This window comes from Tursiops truncatus, unplaced genomic scaffold, assembly GCF_011762595.2.
Source record: "Tursiops truncatus isolate mTurTru1 unplaced genomic scaffold, mTurTru1.mat.Y mat_scaffold_39_arrow_ctg1, whole genome shotgun sequence".
NCBI lineage: Eukaryota > Metazoa > Chordata > Mammalia > Artiodactyla > Delphinidae > Tursiops > Tursiops truncatus.
The window spans coordinates 57,817-77,500 of NW_022983296.1; the positions used below are offsets into that span (position 1 = coordinate 57,817).

The window sequence follows — 19,684 nt, forward strand, 5'->3', positions numbered from 1 at the left end:
AATGATGCACGCCCATGGGGCCTAGGAGTCCCCGGACGTGTACTTCCTTTAAAGCAAAGCGACTAAGAACCCCTGGAAAGAGCTGCATGCCTCCCTTTCTGCACGGCTACTCAGGGCCTAACCTGGAGGCGAGTTCTCACGTTGAGGTTCCCTTTAGCTCTAGAGCCTGTCATGCGGACCGCCACCGCGGCCACGGAAGACCCTGGTTTAGAGAGAGCAAACTCATAATTTTCCCCGAAGCATTCTTCCAGGGCTCACTGGCCTGTCGGGAGCCGGGAATGTCAGGGAGCGTCAAGGCAGGCATGAATGCCCCCCTCAAAATGGGAAAGCAGGGCTAGTTCCAGCAGGCCCCCGTTTTCATGGGCACACTCAGCGTACATCCCTGTGGTTTCTAACGAGTCCCAAGAGACACTGGTTACCCTGTGTTTCCTTCCCTGAGTCAACTTATCGAAGTAGGGTGTCCCGCATCCAGCGAACTGTCTCAACCAAGGAACGCCGTAGCTGCTCCTCTGGGCCTGGGGCTGCCTGCAGTGCCAAAGAAGGAACAGGACTTGAATTGCAGTAAGAACCCAAGCCGCCGTCCTCTAAGAGGCACGGTGCCTTCAGTCAGGAGGTCCTGGATGGAATGCGAAGACGAGGGTTACTCTGAGCGCAGCTCCGATTAGGGCAACGCGTAAGACCTCCGCGCCATGTGGGACGTGCCAGAACGGTGTGCGTGAACGTGTGCGAGTGCTGAGGAAACCAAGCTGCTCCAAAAGAGAGGGCAGTGCGTTTCCCTACGCTCTGCGTGCACAGTGGGGCTCTAAAAGGCTACGGGTCTGGATGTTGCTTAGCAGACCCAGGTGCGCCTGGGGTTACTCAGTGTTCCTGCCGGGAACACGGTGCCCCGGCTAGCCTCCCAGGTGTCCAGAAAGCTGTGCTGCCGTTCAAGTTATGCAGAGCAGAGGCCACCACCTCCTGGAAACTGCAGCACGCCTCCGCTTCTGCACGGCAAATCAGGGCCTTACCTCCAGGCATGGGTTCCTGCTGGGTGTGCCGGGAGCCACACAGCATGCTAAGATGCCGACTTTCTCCTCCAGCAGAGTGACTTCAGGTACGAGGGCGGGCCTCGCAGTGTTGCAAGCACAGCGCGCTCTCATGGCAGCTCACACAAGGGCCATGACAGAGTCTTCCTGGGCACTTCGCACTCACCAGCCATGTTGTCCTGAGGGCGTTTCGAGGGCTCTGGAGATGTAGCGCTCCTCAAGGAACGCGCAGTGTGTGGTTGCCCAGCACTCGGCACGCACAGGGGTCCTCCGAGGGAATCAACCAATGGACCTCGACGTTGTTCAGCCGGCCCACAGGTGTCTGGAGGCACTCAGTGACCTTGGAGGGAAAATGATGCACGCCCGTGGGGCCTAGGAGTCCCCGGACGTGTACTTCCTTTAAAGCAAAGCGACTAAGAACCCCTGGAAAGAGCTGCATGCCTCCCTTTCTGCACGGCTACTCAGGGCCTAACCTGGAGGCGAGTTCTCACGTTGAGGTTCCCTTTAGCTCTAGAGCCTGTCATGCGGACCGCCACCGTGGCCACAGAAGCCCCTGGTTTAGAGAGAGCAAACTCATAATTTTCCCCGAAGCATTCTTCCAGGGATCACTGGCCTGTCGGGAGCCGGGAATGTCAGGGAGCGTCAAGGCAGGCATGAATGCCGCCCTCAAACTGGGAAAGCAGGGCTAGTTCCAGCAGGCCCCCGTTTTCATGGGCACACTCAGCGTACATCCCTGTGGTTTCTAACGAGTCCCAAGAGACACCGGTTACCCTGTGTTTCCTTCCCTGAGTCAACTTATCGAAGTAGGGTGTCCCGCATCCAGCGAACTGTCTCAACCAAGGAACGCCGTAGCTGCTCCTCTGGGCCTGGGGCTGCCTGCAGTGCCAAAGAAGGAACAGGACTTGAATTGCAGTAAGAACCCAAGCCACCGTCCTCTAACAAGCACGGTGCCTTCAGTCAGGAGGTCCTGGATGGAATGCGAAGACGAGGGTTACTCTGAGCGCAGCTCCGATTAGGGCAACGCGTAAGACCTCCGCGCCATGTGGGACGTGCCAGAACGGTGTGCGTGAACGTGTGCGAGTGCTGAGGAAACCAAGCTGCTCCAAAAGAGAGGGCAGTGCGTTTCCCTACGCTCTGCGTGCACAGTGGGGCTCTAAAAGGCTACAGGCCTGGATGTTGCTTAGCAGACCCAGGTGCACCTGGGGTTACTCAGTGTTCCTGCCGGGAACAGGGTGCCCCGGCTAGCCTCCCAGGTGTCCAGAAAGCTGTGCTGCCGTTCAAGGTATGCAGAGCAGAGGCCACCGCCTCCTGGAAACTGCAGCACGCCTCCGCTTCTGCACGGCAAATCAGGGCCTTACTTCCAGGCGTGGGTTCATGCTGGGTGTGCCGGGAGCCACACAGCATGCTAAGATGCCGACTTTCTCCTCGAGCAGAGTGACTTCAGGTACGAGGGTGGGCCTCGCAGTGTTCCAAGCACAGCGTTCTCTCGTGGCAGCTCACACAAGGGCCATGACAGAGTCTTCCTGGGCACTTCGCACTCACCAGCCATGTTGTCCTGAGGGCGTTTCGAGGGCTCTGGAGATGTAGCGCTCCTCAAGGAACGCGCAGTGTGTGGTTGCCCAGCACTCGGCATGCACAGGGGTCCTCCGAGGGAATCAACCAATGGACCTCGACGTTGCTCAGCCGGCCCACAGGTGTCTGGAGGCACTCAGTGACCTTGGAGGGAAAATGATGCACGCCCGTGGGGCCTAGGAGTCCCCGGACGTGTACTTCCTTTAAAGCAAAGCGACTAAGAACTCCTGGAAAGAGCTGCATGCCTCCCTTTCTGCACGGCTACTCAGGGCCTAACCTGGAGGCGAGTTCTCACGTTGAGGTTCCCTTTAGCTCTAGAGCCTGTCATGCGGACCGCCACCGCGGCCACGGAAGCCCCTGGTTTAGAGAGAGCAAACTCATAATTTTACGCGAATCATTCTTCCAGGGCTCACTGGCCTGTCGGGAGCCGGGAATGTCAGGGAGCGTCAAGGCAGGCATGAATGCCACCATCAAAATGGGAAAGCAGGGCTAGTTCCAGCAGGCCCCCGTTTCCATGGGCACACTCAGCGTACATCCCTGTGGTTTCTAACGAGTCCCAAGAGACACCGGTTACCCTGTGTTTCCTTCCCTGAGTCAACTTATCGAAGTAGGGTGTCCCGCATCCAGCGAACTGTCTCAACCAAGGAACGCCGTAGCTGCTCCTCTGGACCTGGGGCTGCCTGCAGTGCCAAAGAAGGAACAGGACTTGAATTGCAGTAAGAATCCAAGCCGCCGTCCTCTAACAGGCACGGTGCCTTCAGTCAGGAGGTCCTGGATGGAATGCGAAGACGAGGGTTACTGCCGAGGACCAGCCTCAGCGGTTCAGGGTTGCCAGAGGGGAGGACGGCGTCGGCGAGGACAGAACTCAAGACACCTCTTCTTGGATGCAAGGATCTGACATTTTATTAGCAAAAAGCTGCAACATTTATAGTTCTATAGTTCCCTATTCTTATTTTTCATATCATCTTTTAACCTTTCGCAACCTTTTATTCTTGAGCCAAAAATCTTGCACAAGCAATAACACATTAACCATTTTAACAAAAATACCCGCTTACATAAGCGGCTCACACAATGGTCTCATTAATGTTTTCCCCACACAGTCTCCTGCGGTTGAGCATATCCTGATCACAGCTTCTGTGGTCTCTTTGTACTTCGACAAAATCAGGCACAATCTCTTTGGTTTTTCACACCTCGGTGATGTTTTGGCTCACGTAAGCTGTTTTCTTTGTAGGTCAGTACCAAGCAGTCCAAGTCCCGCCGGGTACTCCATGCTCTACCTTCACAGGCCTGCCGTTCCACTTCCAGATCGTATCTCTTCCTATTATTGGCCGTCTTGGAAAACACCGTACTGCAAGACCTAACCTATTCTCAAAATATCTGCAATAAATCAATTAAGCTTTATATCTATTTCTTTGCATAGCTTTATCTGCATCTTTAAAATTTACATATCCCATGATCATTTTAATTCTAGCTATTTCCCACATAACCCAATATAATTTCTTATATACCCAATCTACAAAAAATCTTCCCCTATACCAAAACCAAATATTTCCATTTTACTCTATACTGTGGTCTAAGTTTAAATCCTGCATTACAACATAATTTGTTGCACAGCAAAAATACCCCAAAGAGCATCATTTTACAACCAGGGAATTGCTTGGGGAAATCTTGAGGGGAATCACCTCTCGGGAAGCTTTGCTTTCCCATTTTGTACCTTCCAGTACTAGCTTTGCTCAGTACTGTCAGCCTTGGCTTTGCACAGACCTCTTGGTACATTCAGAGCTGGGTCCCGACATCTCCCCCTTTTTTATTTTTTAAATAGAGGGTATGCAATTCCAATTTGGTCTGATAAACGCTCTTTAAGTCGGCCTGGATCAATCTGAGGAAGACTGGAAAACAAATTAAAAACAAGATTATTACAATGCCAGCTGCTCCATAGTTTATCAACATATGGGTAAAAGAATTTTCTTGAAAAAAATTTCTCATATTTTGAAACATTTCTTCTGCAATTTTAGATGGATTAATGTTTAACTGAGAGGAAGCAATATCATGTATCTGTTGATGCAGCTTATTTAAATCTATTCCTATATCACTGGAATTCCAGACATTTAAAATATGCATTTGTATCTTCTCCCAGGTATATTCTGATTCATTTACTATTAACGGTGTTACACAAACCCAAGAAAACTTTGCATGACAAGTAAGAGATAATCTTATTTTTAGAGCTGTTAGCTCTTGGCCTACATGCAAGACTGCTTCCTCTAATGCATCAACCTTATTTTCTAACTTCCTATCTATAGCTTCTTGAGTTGCTAAGGCTAAGGATATATTTTTAGACAAATCATTAACATATTGAGCGGTTTGTACTTCCTTAACTAATGTATACGTTGCTAAGGAAAAAGAACTTACAATCCCTATTAAAGCAGATATTCCTAAAATTAAAGTAGCAACAAATCTTTTAGGCCTCATTAATTCACTAACCCTTTTAATAACTTCTACACCTTTATCACTATACCAAGATTCCTCTAAAGTAACTGGCAACATAATATAAGCAGGTTTTTTCAACAACATAATAATTTGAACTTTCATATTGGGTATTATACAGGTGGTCAACATACATTCTGTACATAACACATAAAATCTTTTATATTTTCGTACAATCTGCAAATTATCAGACTTATTAGTTAACAATAAAACATATGGAGACATAACACAAGTTTGTACATAATATACATTTTCCTTAGCATTTGGTCTCTTCAATGTCACATTTCCTACAGCTAATAATAATCTCCATAATTGAGGTTGTATATAAACATTATTTTTATGATTAAAGGTATACATAGGTGCTATCCAACCAAAACTATTCCATCTATTAATTCTTAAAGGAGAAGGAATTAAAGAGTCCTTCCAGTCATATCGTATTTCATGTTGTAAATACTGTCTATAATCACTATCAGGCCTATCCATACTCCAATCAGAAACATAATATTTACTCCCAGAAATAATAATTTTGGCTTCCTTATTATGCATGCAATAAACCCAGGATGGGAACCCAACATTAATATCTATCCCTCTCCATTCATCTATTGCTTTATCTGGTTTAATATCACAATCAGGATATTTAGATGGATGGATTTTCGATTCTCCTCTAATACCTGAATCTACAAACTTTCCTATTAAAGACCATAAATGTCTGGTGGTTTTATCTCTGCCTGAAGGCTCCTTAGGAGAATCTGTTAATAAGCCAAAATCACTTACCGGCAAACATCCATTTTTTCCTTTATCTAAGCTATATTTCTTTACATAAAAACAAATTGGTGGAAGATTAGTTTGCCCTTTAAACGTATAATTTCTATTTATTACAAATTGCCCATAATTTTGTATTCCCTTTATACCATCTGTCAATTCTGATAAAGATGAAGACACTGTAACAGCAGAATCCTTCCAAGTAACAGCATGTAATATAGGCGGATCAGGAAAATAAGCCCAATAGGTTGTATTAGCACTTACCTGAACTGAAAGCAAGGTCAAAAGAGCCATAAAAAAATTACAGGTAGTAAGCGGTAAGCCTTGAGTATTTACCACAGCCTCAGCATTGTTACACAGCCTTTTAATAGCCCCCCAGGTGACTTTGGGGGCATCTAAGGTGGACGCAGCATATCGGCGCTTGCTTCCTCTCTGACTCCTTTTATTAAATGATAAAGCTTTAGACCCTAAAGACAGAGAGGAAGTTTGAACTTCCTTGTTACATTTTGATTCAAGAGAAAGCTGCTGAAGCGGGGAAATCAGTTGTTTCACAGGCTCTATGTCTGGTTTCACTTTCTTTGACATGGAGTTCGGGGAATGCCCAATCCAGTAGGGGGAAGAGGCAATCCCCCAGCTATGGGATTTGATGTTCTTTTTGGACATTCTCTACTAAAGTGTCCAGCTTCTCCACAAGCATAACAAACATTCCCTTTTTTGGATCTAATTCCAGATTTCTGCATCATATTCATCATACACTGAGGAAGAGTCTCCCCCTTAAGAGCTGCTGCAATAGCTATTCCTTGCATAAAGGAGGGACCAATATCTGAGCACTGTTTAATAAAATCTGATATATTACCAGTTTTTCTAATAGGACGAATCAAATTTTGACATACTGGATTAGCATTTTCAAAAGCCAGCTGTCTGGCCAGCATAGTGGCAGCATCTTCATCTATTATAACTCTTTTTATTTCCATAAGTAACCGAGAAACAAAATCTTCATATGGTTCTTCAGATTTTTGTCTAATATCTGATAAAGAGGAAGCTTTCCCAGCTGTTATAGGCAACGCCTTCCACGCATTAATTGCACAGGTTGTTACTTGCCATAAGGCTTCCTTACCCATATGCATCTGTTGCTCTGCTGTATCATAGTCTCCCTCTCCTAACAACATATCTTTTGTAATAGCATATCTATCTCTTTTCTTATTTAAGGCATATTGTTTTGCCACTAAATCTTCGTATTCAGTTTTCCATAATAAATATTGACCACCAGACAAACAGGCTTTAGTTACTTGAAACCAATCATATGGAGTCATCCATCTATTAGCTAATGCATCTAAAAGAGTAATAGTATATGGAGCTGAGGGACCGTAATCAACACAGGCCTTCTTTAGCTCTTTTAATAATTTTAAAGGCAAAGGATCCCAATGTACTTCTTCATCAAAGTCTCCTTCATATAACACAGGAAAACATGCAGCAAAAGCATAATCATCCTCCTCACCTTGTATCCTTTTAGATTTTTTGTATAAAGATTGTAATTTATTAAAAGATGGAGGTGGTGGAGGACCCCTAGCATATTTATTAATTTTAAACTTCGATTTTAAGGAAGTATGATTCTGAGAAGTTGGCATAGAAAACGGAACTTTCAAAGTTTCTTTTTTAGTCAATTTAGCTTCCTCAATAGTAGGAAGTATTTGTAAAGATTCATGTTTTTTCCTTTCATAATCAAAGGCTGCAGCATCTAAATCATCTTCATCTGCCCTAGGTAATTTATCATCAAAAGGCGAATCGGCAAAAACATTCGATTTCTCAGGTTTTGAGTCATCCTCAACCTCTGAATCATTGTCCTTAGTAACACAATTTTTAAAAGCTGCAGCTAAAACTTCACCCTCATCGGGCGGAGGTTTCGGAGGAAGCAATGGAGTACTTTCATCAACATTAGGAGGGTATTTATAAGGATTTTTTTGACCCTCAGGCAGGGGAGCAATACTTTCCCTAATTAAATTCCACAAAGCAAAAGTGTCTACAGGAACTTTTTCAGGCCCAAAATGGGTATAATATACCTGCAAAGTTTGTCCCACCTTCTGCCAGGTCTCTAGATTTACCGAACCCTGTTCAGGAAACCAAGGGCATTGTTCTTGCACAAACTGAAAAAATTGAGTTAACTGTTTGCTAGTAACCTTAATACCTCGTCCATGCAGCATATGCTTAATAATATCAATAAATAATAGTCTCTCTTTAGACTCAGCATGTCCCATATTAGTACCTATTACTCACCTTCACTTACCAGTTTTCCTTTAACTGGGGGTCTGCAGCACCCTATGGTGAGACTCCTATCCGTCCGAATATTATACTTACCCCTTCAGGTCCCTGTTCGGGCGCCACTTGCCGAGGACCAGCCTCAGCGGTTCAGGGTTGCCAGAGGGGAGGACGGCGTCGGCGAGGACAGAACTCAAGACACCTCTTCTTGGATGCAAGGATCTGACATTTTATTAGCAAAAAGCTGCAACATTTATAGTTCTATAGTTCCCTATTCTTATTTTTCATATCATCTTTTAACCTTTCGCAACCTTTTATTCTTGAGCCAAAAATCTTGCACAAGCAATAACACATTAACCATTTTAACAAAAATACCCGCTTACATAAGCGGCTCACACAATGGTCTCATTAATGTTTTCCCCACACAGTCTCCTGCGGTTGAGCATATCCTGATCACAGCTTCTGTGGTCTCTTTGTACTTCGACAAAATCAGGCACAATCTCTTTGGTTTTTCACACCTCGGTGATGTTTTGGCTCACGTAAGCTGTTTTCTTTGTAGGTCAGTACCAAGCAGTCCAAGTCCCGCCGGGTACTCCATGCTCTACCTTCACAGGCCTGCCGTTCCACTTCCAGATCGTATCTCTTCCTATTATTGGCCGTCTTGGAAAACACCGTACTGCAAGACCTAACCTATTCTCAAAATATCTGCAATAAATCAATTAAGCTTTATATCTATTTCTTTGCATAGCTTTATCTGCATCTTTAAAATTTACATATCCCATGATCATTTTAATTCTAGCTATTTCCCACATAACCCAATATAATTTCTTATATACCCAATCTACAAAAAATCTTCCCCTATACCAAAACCAAATATTTCCATTTTACTCTATACTGTGGTCTAAGTTTAAATCCTGCATTACAACATAATTTGTTGCACAGCAAAAATACCCCAAAGAGCATCATTTTACAACCAGGGAATTGCTTGGGGAAATCTTGAGGGGAATCACCTCTCGGGAAGCTTTGCTTTCCCATTTTGTACCTTCCAGTACTAGCTTTGCTCAGTACTGTCAGCCTTGGCTTTGCACAGACCTCTTGGTACATTCACAGCTGGGTCCCGACAGGTTACTCTGAGCGCAGCTCCGATTAGGACAACGCGTAAGACCTCCGCGCCATATGGGACGTGCCAGAACGGTGTGCGTGAACGTGTGCGAGTGCTGAGGAAACCAAGCTGCTCCAAAAGAGAGGGCAGTGCGTTTCCCTACACTCGGCGTGCACAGTGGGGCTCTAAAAGGCTACGGGCCTGGATGTTGCTTAGCAGACCCAGGTGCGCCTGGGGTTACCTAGTGTTCCTGCCGGGAACAGGGTGCCCCGGCTAGCCTCCCAGGTGTCCAGAAAGCTGTGCTGCCGTTCAAGGTATGCAGCGCAGAGGCAACCGCCTCCTGAAAACTGCAGCACGCCTCCGCTTCTGCACGGCAAATCAGGGCCTTACTTCCAGGCGTGGGTTCATGCTGGGTGTGCCGGGAGCCACACAGCATGCTAAGATGCCGACTTTCTCCTCCAGCAGAGTGACTTCAGGTACGAGGGCGGGCCTCGCAGTGTTGCAAGCACAGCGTTGTCTCATGGCAGCTCACACAAGGGCCATGACAGAGTCTTCCTGGGCACTTCGCACTCACCAGCCATGTTGTCCTGAGGGCGTTCGAGGGCTCTGGAGATGTAGCGCTCCTCAAGGAACGCGCAGTGTGTGGTTGCCCAGCACTCGGCACGCACAGGGGTCCTCCGAGGGAATCAACCAATGGACCTCGACGTTGCTCAGCCGGCCCACAGGTGTCTGGAGGCACTCAGTGACCTTGGAGGGAAAATGATGCACGCCCGTGGGGCCTAGGAATCCCCGGACGTGTACTTCCTTTAAAGCAAAGCGACTAAGAACTCCTGGAAAGAGCTGCATGCCTCCCTTTCTGCACGGCTACTCAGGGCCTAACCTGGAGGCGAGTTCTCACGTTGAGGTTCCCTTTAGCTCTAGAGTCTGTCATGCGGACCGCCACCGCAGCCACGGAAGCCCCTGGTTTAGAGACAGCAAACTCATAATTTTCCCCAAAGCATTCTTCCAGGGCTCACTGGCCTGTCGGGAGCCGGGAATGTCAGGGAGCGCCAAGGCAGGCATGAATGCCACCATCAAAATGGGAAAGCAGGGCTAGTTCCAGCAGGCCCCCGTTTCCATGGGCACACTCAGCGTACATCCCTGTGGTTTCTAACGAGTCCCAAGAGACACCGGTTACCCTGTGTTTCCTTCCCTGAGTCAACTTATCGAAGTAGGGAGGCCCGCATCCAGCGAACTGTCTCAACCAAGGAACGCCGTAGCTGCTCCTCTGGGCCTGGGGCTGCCTGCAGTGCCAAAGAAGGAACAGGACTTGAATTGCAGTAAGAATCCAAGCCGCCGTCCTCTAACAGGCACGGTGCCATCAGTCAGGAGGTCCTGGATGGAATGCGAAGACGAGGGTTACTCTGAGCGCAGCTCCGATTAGGGCAACGCGTAAGACCTCCGCGCCATGTGGGACGTGCCAGAACGGTGTGCGTGAACGTGTGCGAGTGCTGAGGAAACCAAGCTGCTCCAAAAGAGAGGGCAGTGCATTTCCCTACGCTCTGCGTGCACAGTGGGGCTCTAAAAGGCTACGGGCCTGGATGGTGCTTAGCAGACCCAGGTGCGCCTGGGGTTACCTAGTGTTCCTACCTGGAACAGGGTGCCCCGGCTAGCCTCCCAGGTGTCCAGAAAGCTGTGCTGCCGTTCAAGGTATGCAGCGCAGAGGCCACCGCCTCCTGGAAACTGCAGCACGCCTCCGCTTCTGCACGGCAAATCAGGGCCTTACTTCCAGGCGTGGGTTCATGCTGGGTGTGCCGGGAGCCACACAGCATGGTAAGATGCCGACTTTCTCCTCCAGCAGAGTGACTTCAGGTACGAGGGCGGGCCTCGCAGTGTTCCAAGCACAGCGTTCTCTCATGGCAGCTCACACAAGGGCCATGACAGAGTCTTCCTGGGCACTTCGCACTCACCAGCCATGTTGTCCTGAGGGCGTTCGAGGGCTCTGGAGATGTAGCGCTCCTCAAGGAACGCGCAGTGTGTGGTTGCCCAGCACTCGGCACGCACAGGGGTCCTCCAAGGGAATCAAACAATGGACCTCGACGTTGCTCAGCCGGCCCACAGGTGTCTGGAGGCACTCAGTGACCTTGGAGGGAAAATGATGCACGCCCGTGGGGCCTAGGAGTCCCTGGACGTGTACTTCCTTTAAAGCAAAGCGACTAAGAACTCCTGGAAAGAGCTGCATGCCTCCCTTTCTGCACGGCTACTCAGGGCCTAACCTGGAGGCGAGTTCTCACGTTGAGGTTCCCTTTAGCTCTAGAGCCTGTCATGCGGACCGCCACCGCAGCCACGGAAGCCCCTGGTTTAGAGACAGCAAAGTCATAATTTTCCCCGAAGCATTCTTCCAGGGATCACTGGCCTGTCGGGAGACGGGAATGTCAGGGAGCGTCAAGGCAGGCATGAATGCCGCCCTCAAAATGGGAAAGCAGGGCTAGTTCCAGCAGGCCCCCGTTTCCATGGGCAAACTCAGCGTACATCCCTGTGGTTTCTAACGAGTCCCAAGAGACACCGGTTACCCTGTGTTTCCTTCCCTGAGTCAACTTATTGAAGTAGGGAGGCCCGCATCCAGCGAACTGTCTCAACCAAGGAACGCCGTAGCTGCTCCTCTGGACCTGGGGCTGCCTGCAGTGCCAAAGAAGGAACAGGACTTGAATTGCAGTAAGAATCCAAGCCGCCGTCCTCTAACAGGCACGGTGCCTTCAGTCAGGAGGTCCTGGATGGAATGCGAAGACGAGGGTTACTGCCGAGGACCAGCCTCAGCGGTTCAGGGTTGCCAGAGGGTAGGACGGCGTCGGCGAGGACAGAACTCAAGACACCTCTTCTTGGATGCAAGGATCTGACATTTTATTAGCAAAAAGCTGCAACATTTATAGTTCTATAGTTCCCTATTCTTATTTTTCATATCATCTTTTAACCTTTCGCAACCTTTTATTCTTGAGCCAAAAATCTTGCACAAGCAATAACACATTAACCATTTTAACAAAAATACCCGCTTACATAAGCGGCTCACACAATGGTCTCATTAATGTTTTCCCCACACAGTCTCCTGCGGTTGAGCATATCCTGATCACAGCTTCTGTGGTCTCTTTGTACTTCGACAAAATCAGGCACAATCTCTTTGGTTTTTCACACCTCGGTGATGTTTTGGCTCACGTAAGCTGTTTTCTTTGTAGGTCAGTACCAAGCAGTCCAAGTCCCGCCGGGTACTCCATGCTCTACCTTCACAGGCCTGCCGTTCCACTTCCAGATCGTATCTCTTCCTATTATTGGCCGTCTTGGAAAACACCGTACTGCAAGACCTAACCTATTCTCAAAATATCTGCAATAAATCAATTAAGCTTTATATCTATTTCTTTGCATAGCTTTATCTGCATCTTTAAAATTTACATATCCCATGATCATTTTAATTCTAGCTATTTCCCACATAACCCAATATAATTTCTTATATACCCAATCTACAAAAAATCTTCCCCTATACCAAAACCAAATATTTCCATTTTACTCTATACTGTGGTCTAAGTTTAAATCCTGCATTACAACATAATTTGTTGCACAGCAAAAATACCCCAAAGAGCATCATTTTACAACCAGGGAATTGCTTGGGGAAATCTTGAGGGGAATCACCTCTCGGGAAGCTTTGCTTTCCCATTTTGTACCTTCCAGTACTAGCTTTGCTCAGTACTGTCAGCCTTGGCTTTGCACAGACCTCTTGGTACATTCAGAGCTGGGTCCCGACATCTCCCCCTTTTTTATTTTTTAAATAGAGGGTATGCAATTCCAATTTGGTCTGATAAACGCTCTTTAAGGCGGCCTGGATCAATCTGAGGAAGACTGGAAAACAAATTAAAAACAAGATTATTACAATGCCAGCTGCTCCATAGTTTATCAACATATGGGTAAAAGAATTTTCTTGAAAAAAATTTCTCATATTTTGAAACATTTCTTCTGCAATTTTAGATGGATTAATGTTTAACTGAGAGGAAGCAATATCATGTATCTGTTGATGCAGCTTATTTAAATCTATTCCTATATCACTGGAATTCCAGACATTTAAAATATGCATTTGTATCTTCTCCCAGGTATATTCTGATTCATTTACTATTAACGGTGTTACACAAACCCAAGAAAACTTTGCATGACAAGTAAGAGATAATCTTATTTTTAGAGCTGTTAGCTCTTGGCCTACATGCAAGACTGCTTCCTCTAATGCATCAACCTTATTTTCTAACTTCCTATCTATAGCTTCTTGAGTTGCTAAGGCTAAGGATATATTTTTAGACAAATCATTAACATATTGAGCGGTTTGTACTTCCTTAACTAATGTATACGTTGCTAAGGAAAAAGAACTTACAATCCCTATTAAAGCAGATATTCCTAAAATTAAAGTAGCAACAAATCTTTTAGGCCTCATTAATTCACTAACCCTTTTAATAACTTCTACACCTTTATCACTATACCAAGATTCCTCTAAAGTAACTGGCAACATAATATAAGCAGGTTTTTTCAACAACATAATAATTTGAACTTTCATATTGGGTATTATACAGGTGGTCAACATACATTCTGTACATAACACATAAAATCTTTTATATTTTCGTACAATCTGCAAATTATCAGACTTATTAGTTAACAATAAAACATATGGAGACATAACACAAGTTTGTACATAATATACATTTTCCTTAGCATTTGGTCTCTTCAATGTCACATTTCCTACAGCTAATAATAATCTCCATAATTGAGGTTGTATATAAACATTATTTTTATGATTAAAGGTATACATAGGTGCTATCCAACCAAAACTATTCCATCTATTAATTCTTAAAGGAGAAGGAATTAAAGAGTCCTTCCAGTCATATCGTATTTCATGTTGTAAATACTGTCTATAATCACTATCAGGCCTATCCATACTCCAATCAGAAACATAATATTTACTCCCAGAAATAATAATTTTGGCTTCCTTATTATGCATGCAATAAACCCAGGATGGGAACCCAACATTAATATCTATCCCTCTCCATTCATCTATTGCTTTATCTGGTTTAATATCACAATCAGGATATTTAGATGGATGGATTTTCGATTCTCCTCTAATACCTGAATCTACAAACTTTCCTATTAAAGACCATAAATGTCTGGTGGTTTTATCTCTGCCTGAAGGCTCCTTAGGAGAATCTGTTAATAAGCCAAAATCACTTACCGGCAAACATCCATTTTTTCCTTTATCTAAGCTATATTTCTTTACATAAAAACAAATTGGTGGAAGATTAGTTTGCCCTTTAAACGTATAATTTCTATTTATTACAAATTGCCCATAATTTTGTATTCCCTTTATACCATCTGTCAATTCTGATAAAGATGAAGACACTGTAACAGCAGAATCCTTCCAAGTAACAGCATGTAATATAGGCGGATCAGGAAAATAAGCCCAATAGGTTGTATTAGCACTTACCTGAACTGAAAGCAAGGTCAAAAGAGCCATAAAAAAATTACAGGTAGTAAGCGGTAAGCCTTGAGTATTTACCACAGCCTCAGCATTGTTACACAGCCTTTTAATAGCCCCCCAGGTGACTTTGGGGGCATCTAAGGTGGACGCAGCATATCGGCGCTTGCTTCCTCTCTGACTCCTTTTATTAAATGATAAAGCTTTAGACCCTAAAGACAGAGAGGAAGTTTGAACTTCCTTGTTACATTTTGATTCAAGAGAAAGCTGCTGAAGCGGGGAAATCAGTTGTTTCACAGGCTCTATGTCTGGTTTCACTTTCTTTGACATGGAGTTCGGGGAATGCCCAATCCAGTAGGGGGAAGAGGCAATCCCCCAGCTATGGGATTTGATGTTCTTTTTGGACATTCTCTACTAAAGTGTCCAGCTTCTCCACAAGCATAACAAACATTCCCTTTTTTGGATCTAATTCCAGATTTCTGCATCATATTCATCATACACTGAGGAAGAGTCTCCCCCTTAAGAGCTGCTGCAATAGCTATTCCTTGCATAAAGGAGGGACCAATATCTGAGCACTGTTTAATAAAATCTGATATATTACCAGTTTTTCTAATAGGACGAATCAAATTTTGACATACTGGATTAGCATTTTCAAAAGCCAGCTGTCTGGCCAGCATAGTGGCAGCATCTTCATCTATTATAACTCTTTTTATTTCCATAAGTAACCGAGAAACAAAATCTTCATATGGTTCTTCAGATTTTTGTCTAATATCTGATAAAGAGGAAGCTTTCCCAGCTGTTATAGGCAACGCCTTCCACGCATTAATTGCACAGGTTGTTACTTGCCATAAGGCTTCCTTACCCATATGCATCTGTTGCTCTGCTGTATCATAGTCTCCCTCTCCTAACAACATATCTTTTGTAATAGCATATCTATCTCTTTTCTTATTTAAGGCATATTGTTTTGCCACTAAATCTTCGTATTCAGTTTTCCATAATAAATATTGACCACCAGACAAACAGGCTTTAGTTACTTGAAACCAATCATATGGAGTCATCCATCTATTAGCTAATGCATCTAAAAGAGTAATAGTATATGGAGCTAAGGGACCGTAATCAACACAGGCCTTCTTTAGCTCTTTTAATAATTTTAAAGGCAAAGGATCCCAATGTACTTCTTCATCAAAGTCTCCTTCATATAACACAGGAAAACATGCAGCAAAAGCATAATCATCCTCCTCACCTTGTATCCTTTTAGATTTTTTGTATAAAGATTGTAATTTATTAAAAGATGGAGGTGGTGGAGGACCCCTAGCATATTTATTAATTTTAAACTTCGATTTTAAGGAAGTATGATTCTGAGAAGTTGGCATAGAAAACGGAACTTTCAAAGTTTCTTTTTTAGTCAATTTAGCTTCCTCAATAGTAGGAAGTATTTGTAAAGATTCATGTTTTTTCCTTTCATAATCAAAGGCTGCAGCATCTAAATCATCTTCATCTGCCCTAGGTAATTTATCATCAAAAGGCGAATCGGCAAAAACATTCGATTTCTCAGGTTTTGAGTCATCCTCAACCTCTGAATCATTGTCCTTAGTAACACAATTTTTAAAAGCTGCAGCTAAAACTTCACCCTCATCGGGCGGAGGTTTCGGAGGAAGCAATGGAGTACTTTCATCAACATTAGGAGGGTATTTATAAGGATTTTTTTGACCCTCAGGCAGGGGAGCAATACTTTCCCTAATTAAATTCCACAAAGCAAAAGTGTCTACAGGAACTTTTTCAGGCCCAAAATGGGTATAATATACCTGCAAAGTTTGTCCCACCTTCTGCCAGGTCTCTAGATTTACCGAACCCTGTTCAGGAAACCAAGGGCATTGTTCTTGCACAAACTGAAAAAATTGAGTTAACTGTTTGCTAGTAACCTTAATACCTCGTCCATGCAGCATATGCTTAATAATATCAATAAATAATAGTCTCTCTTTAGACTCAGCATGTCCCATATTAGTACCTATTACTCACCTTCACTTACCAGTTTTCCTTTAACTGGGGGTCTGCAGCACCCTATGGTGAGACTCCTATCCGTCCGAATATTATACTTACCCCTTCAGGTCCCTGTTCGGGCGCCACTTGCCGAGGACCAGCCTCAGCGGTTCAGGGTTGCCAGAGGGTAGGACGGCGTCGGCGAGGACAGAACTCAAGACACCTCTTCTTGGATGCAAGGATCTGACATTTTATTAGCAAAAAGCTGCAACATTTATAGTTCTATAGTTCCCTATTCTTATTTTTCATATCATCTTTTAACCTTTCGCAACCTTTTATTCTTGAGCCAAAAATCTTGCACAAGCAATAACACATTAACCATTTTAACAAAAATACCCGCTTACATAAGCGGCTCACACAATGGTCTCATTAATGTTTTCCCCACACAGTCTCCTGCGGTTGAGCATATCCTGATCACAGCTTCTGTGGTCTCTTTGTACTTCGACAAAATCAGGCACAATCTCTTTGGTTTTTCACACCTCGGTGATGTTTTGGCTCACGTAAGCTGTTTTCTTTATAGGTCAGTACCAAGCAGTCCAAGTCCCGCCGGGTACTCCATGCTCTACCTTCACAGGCCTGCCGTTCCACTTCCAGATCGTATCTCTTCCTATTATTGGCCGTCTTGGAAAACACCGTACTGCAAGACCTAACCTATTCTTAAAATATCTGCAATAAATCAATTAGGCTTTATATCTATTTCTTTGCATAGCTTTATCTGCATCTTTAAAATTTACATATCCCATGATCATTTTAATTCTAGCTATTTCCCACATAACCCAATATAGTTTCTTATATACCCAATCTACAAAAAATCTTCCCCTATACCAAAACCAAATATTTCCATTTTACTCTATACTGTGGTCTAAGTTTAAATCCTGCATTACAACATAATTTGTTGCACAGCAAAAATACCCCAAAGAGCATCATTTTACAACCAGGGAATTGCTTGGGGAAATCTTGAGGGGAATCACCTCTCGGGAAGCTTTGCTTTCCCATTTTGTACCTTCCAGTACTAGCTTTGCTCAGTACTGTCAGCCTTGGCTTTGCACAGACCTCTTGGTACATTCAGAGCTGGGTCCCGACAGGTTACTCTGAGCGCAGCTCCGATTAGGACAACGCGTAAGACTTCCGCGCCATATGGGACGTGCCAGAACGGTGTGCGTGAACGTGTGCGAGTGCTGAGGAAACCAAGCTGCTCCAAAAGAGAGGGCAGTGCGTTTCCCTACACTCGGCGTGCACAGTGGGGCTCTAAAAGGCTACGGGCCTGGATGTTGCTTAGCAGACCCAGGTGCGCCTGGGGTTACCTAGTGTTCCTGCCGGGAACAGGGTGCCCCAGCTAGCCTCCCAGGTGTCCAGAAAGCTGTGCTGCCGTTCAAGGTATGCAGCGCAGAGGCAACCGCCTCCTGAAAACTGCAGCACGCCTCCGCTTCTGCACGGCAAATCAGGGCCTTACTTCCAGGCGTGGGTTCATGCTGGGTGTGCCGGGAGCCACACAGCATGCTAAGATGCCGACTTTCTCCTCCAGCAGAGTGACTTCAGGTACGAGGGCGGGCCTCGCAGTGTTGCAAGCACAGCGTTGTCTCATGGCAGCTCACACAAGGGCCATGACAGAGTCTTCCTGGGCACTTCGCACTCACCAGCCATGTTGTCCTGAGGGCGTTCGAGGGCTCTGGAGATGTAGCGCTCCTCAAGGAACGCGCAGTGTGTGGTTGCCCAGCACTCGGCACGCACAGGGGTCCTCCGAGGGAATCAACCAATGGACCTCGACGTTGCTCAGCCGGCCCACAGGTGTCTGGAGGCACTCAGTGACCTTGGAGGGAAAATGATGCACGCCCGTGGGGCCTAGGAATCCCCGGACGTGTACTTCCTTTAAAGCAAAGCGACTAAGAACTCCTGGAAAGAGCTGCATGCCTCCCTTTCTGCACGGCTACTCAGGGCCTAACCTGGAGGCGAGTTCTCATGTTGAGGTTCCCTTTAGCTCTAGAGTCCTGTCATGCGGACCGCCACCGCAGCCACGGAAGCCCCTGGTTTAGAGACAGCAAACTCATAATTTTCCCCAAAGCATTCTTCCAGGGCTCACTGGCCTGTCGGGAGCCGGGAATGTCAGGGAGCGTCAAGGCAGGCATGAATGCCGCCCTCAAAATGGGAAAGCAGGGCTAGTTCCAGCAGGCCCCCGTTTCCATGGGCACACTCAGCGTACATCCCTGTGGTTTCTAACGAGTCCCAAGAGACACCGGTTACCCTGTGTTTCCTTCCCTGAGTCAACTTATCGAAGTAGGGAGGCCCGCATCCAGCGAACTGTCTCAACCAAGGAACGCCGTAGCTGCTCCTCTGGGCCTGGGGCTGCCTGCAGTGCCAAAGAAGGAACAGGACTTGAATTGCAGTAAGAATCCAAGCCGCCGTCCTCTAACAGGCACGGTGCCATTCAGTCAGGAGGTCCTGGATGGAATGCGAAGACGAGGGTTACTCTGAGCGCAGCTCCGATTAGGGCAACGCGTAAGACCTCCGCGCCATGTGGGACGTGCCAGAACGGTGTGCGTGAACGTGTGCGAGTGCTGAGGAAACCAAGCTGCTCCAAAAGAGAGGGCAGTGCATTTCCCTACGCTCTGCGTGCACAGTGGGGCTCTAAAAGGCTACGGGCCTGGATGTTGCTTAGCAGACCCAGGTGCGCCTGGGGTTACCTAGTGTTCCTACCTGGAACAGGGTGCCCCGGCTAGCCTCCCAGGTGTCCAGAAAGCTGTGCTGCCGTTCAAGGTATGCAGCGCAGAGGCCACCGCCTCCTGGAAACTGCAGCACGCCTCCGCTTCTGCACGGCAAATCAGGGCCTTACTTCCAGGCGTGGGTTCATGCTGGGTGTGCCGGGAGCCACACAGCATGGTAAGATGCCGACTTTCTCCTCCAGCAGAGTGACTTCAGGTACGAGGGCGGGCCTCGCAGTGTTCCAAGCACAGCGTTCTCGCCCGG

The 19,684-nt window shown here is 46.1% G+C and overlaps 2 long non-coding RNA genes across 2 annotated transcripts; both read right to left on the reverse strand.

Annotated features, from left to right (window-relative positions):
• Positions 1-3,482: 3,482 nt before the first annotated feature.
• Positions 3,483-7,087, reverse strand: LOC141277751 (uncharacterized). The gene is made up of 2 exons (XR_012329531.1): positions 6,108-7,087; positions 3,483-4,486 (listed from the first exon to the last, which is right to left on the reverse strand). It is a non-coding gene; the product is annotated as an uncharacterized lncRNA (long non-coding RNA).
• Positions 7,088-12,064: 4,977 nt separating this feature from the next.
• On the reverse strand, positions 12,065-15,669 carry LOC141277750 (uncharacterized). The gene is made up of 2 exons (XR_012329530.1): positions 14,690-15,669; positions 12,065-13,068 (listed from the first exon to the last, which is right to left on the reverse strand). It is a non-coding gene; the product is annotated as an uncharacterized lncRNA (long non-coding RNA).
• Positions 15,670-19,684: the final 4,015 nt, after the last annotated feature.